Source organism: Dendropsophus ebraccatus, chromosome 5 (genome assembly GCF_027789765.1).
Source record: "Dendropsophus ebraccatus isolate aDenEbr1 chromosome 5, aDenEbr1.pat, whole genome shotgun sequence".
Classification (NCBI taxonomy): Eukaryota; Metazoa; Chordata; class Amphibia; order Anura; family Hylidae; genus Dendropsophus; species Dendropsophus ebraccatus.
The window spans coordinates 14,632,566-14,637,142 of NC_091458.1; the positions used below are offsets into that span (position 1 = coordinate 14,632,566).

Consider the following 4,577-nt stretch of genomic DNA (forward strand, 5'->3'; position numbering starts at 1 on the left):
CTATGTCAGGAACTGTCCAGAGCAGCAGCAAATCCCCATAGAAAACCTCTCCTGCTCTCCAGACTGGAAAGAATACATCACTTCCTGCAGGACCTACAACAGCTGATAAGTACTGGAAGACTGGAGATTTTTTAATAGAAGTAAGTTACAAATCTTTCAGGCACTAGAGGATTTGAAAGAATTTTTCTTTTTGTGAACTACCTCTTTAATGTGGGAAAACAAATATGGCTGCCATTTCATATATAATCGATGTAGTTATTGGTGTTTACACTATACAGAGGAACCTTCGGCCCTTCAGCTGTTGCAAAACTACAATTCCCATTGCAACCGGACAACCTTTTGCTAGTTTGGCAGCTTGAGGGCCGAAGGTTCCCTATCTCTGATATAGAGGCAGACAAAGGGGTTGCCATGGTGATCTCAGTGATGGAGGCTTCAGGCCTGGTTGGTCCCATATCCATTGCTGTATGGGGGTGAACCTATGGGGGGAAGACACAGAGAGACAAGGTTTATAATGTTTTATAAGATTCTTTATTCCATTAGATTGTAGTTTATATCAGTGGCGCCAGTACATCTCCACCGCTACACGTTGGTGTCTCGCTGTCTATGGTTGAGCGGTCCGGGGGATGTTGGTTCGAGGGGGCCCAGGCACATCTGCCATAGTCAGATAGGAAATTAAATCCATGGTATTTCATCTCATGTTTATTCTTCAGCACAGACAGATTCAATTAGTAGAATTAATAACTTGTTTCACTCCGGTTGCAGATGTAGCAGAGCCGAAATGGTCGTTTAACTCTTTTAGGTTGGCTCGGTCATCCTGGTTTGTGCGTGAAGCTACATTATAAAGAAACAGCAAAAAAAAAAACAACATATCAAAGGGTTAAAAGTCACCTAGCTATGCACAATTCTAACAAAGCCCTAATATAAAGAGTATACAGCTGTGGCTGCCACCATCCCGTAATAGGTATACAGCTGATATAGTACCTGGAGGAGGAATTAAAGGGGTTCTCTGGCGAAAATCTTTTTCTTTTAAATCAACTGGTTTAAGAAAGTTATATAGATTTGTAATTTACTTCTATTTAAAAATCTCCCATCTTCCAGTACTTATCAGCTGCTGTATGTCCTGCAGTTAGTGGTGTGTGTGTGGTGCAGTGGGATTTGCTACAGCTCTGGACAGTTCCTGACATGGATAGAGGTGGCAGCAGAGAGCACTGTGTCAGACTGGAGAGCGTACACCACTTTCTGCAGGACGTACAGCAGATGATAATTACTGGAAGACGGGATTTTTTAATAGAAGTAAATTACAAATCGCTGGAACCAGTGGATTTGAAAGAACTTTTTTTTTGCTGAACTACCCCTTTAAGCACACAACTTTGTAAGAGATCACAGAATCAAGATAAAGTAATAAAAGGATCGGTACCAGCATGAGCGGGGACTGTTCCATCTGAGCTTGTGTGAGATCAGACACTGAGAGGAACATTATAGAAGGCAGTGCAGAGTATTTCAGCAGAGGAGTGTGCTGACAGTTGTATAGCAGATGGACAGGTTCCCCCATCAGCACAGAGTATTTCAGCAGAAGAGAGTGTTGATATTGTGAGAGGTAAGAGAACGGGAACTTACTACTCAATGCAAGATTTTTCGCAGCAGCGCAGAGGATTTCAGCAGAAGAATGCTCTTAGAGTGGCATAGTAAAAGGGAAGGTTCCCTCAGCACAGAGTATTTCAGCAAAGGGGTGTGCTAAACTTGTGCGAGACTGGAAGGAGCAGATTCCTTCAGCAGCACAGAGGATTTCAGCTAAGAAGTTTGCTGAGCATGTGGAAGGTCAGAGGATGAAAATTATATACTAAATTGTGCCGAGAAGTGTTCTTTTCCAGAGTGGCGGACCGGACACATCTCACTAAACTTTATGTATGCAGAACTGGACATGAACCTGTTAGGGAAGGATCTGCTCCCCTGGTGGTAGCTGGATGATCCTCAGCACAGGGATCAGGTTACTCACACACAAACTACAGACCACCAGAAGGGGCATGCTGCCCGCCACAGGGGGCCATCGCTACGAACTGAATGCAATATATATATATATATATATATATATATATATACACACACACATATTTATATAATTATATATATATATATATATATATATATATATATATATATATATATATATATACACACACACACACACACACACACACACACACATATATACACACACACACACATATATACTGACTGACTGCAAAACCTGGCTGTGCTGCAAATGTTACACAGCTCCAGTGTAATAAATGGGAATCACAGGAGGCCCATTTATATTCTGTATACTGCTCAACACCTCGCACACTTACTGATCACATACATATATCTACACCTATACCAGAACCGTATAGGGCTGTTACATTTTATGTGTTATTTTAGCTTTATTTTGGAGCAAATGGTCTAAATCCACAGACTGAGAGAATATGAGGGGACGCCAGAAACACAGTTTTATACCCTTTCAATGTATTAAATAACACATATATATAGTAATGTAATATAGAATAAATATAAGGTTTTTATATAGAGGAAGCAGTATTATAGTAGTTATATTCTTGTATATAGGGGCAGTATTATAGTAGTTATATTCCTGTATATAAGGGTAGCATTATAGTAGTTATATTCCTGTATATAGGAGCAGTATTATAGTAGTTATATTCTTGTATATAGGGGCAGTATTATAGTAGTTATATTCTTGTATATAGGAGCAGTATTATAGTAGTTATATTCCTGTATATAGGAGCAGTATTATAGTAGTTATATTCTTGTATATAGGAGGCAGTATTATAGTGGTTATATTCCTGTATATAGGGTGCAGTATTATAGTAGTTATATTCCTGTATATAGGAGCTGTATATAGTAGTTATATTCTTGTATATAGGGGGCAGTATTATAGTAGTTATATTCCTGTATATAGGAGCAGTATTATAGTAGTTATATTCTTGTATATAGGAGCAGTATTATAGTAGTTATATTCCTGTATATAGGAGGCAGTATTATAGTAGTTATATTCCTGTATATAGGAGCAGTATTATAGTAGTTATATTCTTGTATATAGGAGCAGTATTATAGTAGTTATATTCTTGTATATAGGAGCAGTATTATAGTAGTTATATTCTTGTACATAGGGGGCAGTATTATAGTAGTTATATTCTTGTATATAGGAGCAGTATTATAGTAGTTATATTCCTGTATATAGGAGCAGTAATATAGTAGTTATATTCCTGTATATAAGAGCAGTATTATAGTAGTTATATTCCTGTATATAGGGGGCAATATTATAGTAGTTATATTCTTGTATATAGGAGCAGTATTATAGTAGTTATATTCCTGTATATAGGGGCAGTATTATAGTAGTTATATTCCTGTATATAGGGGCAGTATTATAGTAGTTATATCCCTGTATATAGGAGCAGTATTATAGTAGTTATATTCCTGTATATAGGAGCAGTATTATAGTAGTTATATTCCTGTATATAGGGGCAGTATTATAGTAGTTATATTCCTGTATATAGGAGCAGTATTATAGTAGTTATATTCTTGTATATAGGAGCAGTATTATAGTAGTTATATTCTTGTATATAGGAGCAGTATTATAGTGGTTATATTCTATATAGGAACAGTATTTGAGTAGTAAAAGGTTTAGTAGACTTTGCCTTTAAAATCTTAACGTCTCCTTGTATTGGGCTGATTTAGATGCAGTTATGATGGCGCTGTTTTACTTTAACCGAATTTGCCATTTTTATGTAGATTTCAGGTTTCTCCATAACTATAGACAGTCAGTGTGTGACCTCATTGTAATTATCCCTTTTCTGTGTTTTCTCTTGTTCTTGTTACTATTGTAGCATTTTTCCTCCAGGGTTGAAGAATAACAAATTCTGCCCCTTTATCATATCCCATAAAAATCACCAACCCAAGACCAGAAGCCTCCGTCACCCCGAACCTTCATCTTTTTTCACCTGACCTATAAGAAAAAAAAAAAGAGATTTTTTTTTTTCAATTTTGACTTCATAATTGGGGATTTTCTTAGCAATTATGTTAATTACATTGTGTTTTTAAACAGTAATTTTCTGGCCGGTGCCTGTGATTGCTGTAATTTCCTATATTGCTCCTATCATCCAGTAATTTCCTGATTTAATACGCGGCTGTTTCCTCAAAGTCCATCTCTCCCTTTCTCTTCCCTTAAAAACAATAAAGAAAGTGTCATTACCTTCCACCTTAAAGAAAACAAAAGAAAATCTCTGAAATAGTTAAAATTAAACTATTTAAAGGGAAGAAAGTATAAAATAAACACTCCAATAATTTGGGTTGGGAGCCATGACTCACTTTGATGTTAAAGCTTTTTGACTTTATTGTCCAAGGGAATTGGATGTAAATTTAGCTGTCAAAACTGATAAAAATAATAAAATAAATAGACAAATATATAAGTAAAATAATAATAATAGAAAACAAATAAAATAAACAATGATTATTTCATTAAACGTGAAAAAAATTAAGTAAATATATTTGAAATGTAAATTTCCTATGAAAACATTGATGTC

General features: G+C 36.0%; 1 long non-coding RNA gene across 1 annotated transcript; it reads right to left on the bottom strand.

Annotated features, from left to right (window-relative positions):
• Positions 1 to 552: 552 nt before the first annotated feature.
• LOC138793390 (uncharacterized) lies at positions 553 to 4,211 on the bottom strand. Its single transcript, XR_011363251.1, has 3 exons — positions 4,083 to 4,211; positions 3,950 to 4,000; positions 553 to 831 (listed from the first exon to the last, which is right to left on the bottom strand). It is a non-coding gene; the product is annotated as an uncharacterized lncRNA (long non-coding RNA).
• Between the last annotated feature and the right edge of the window lie 366 nt (positions 4,212 to 4,577).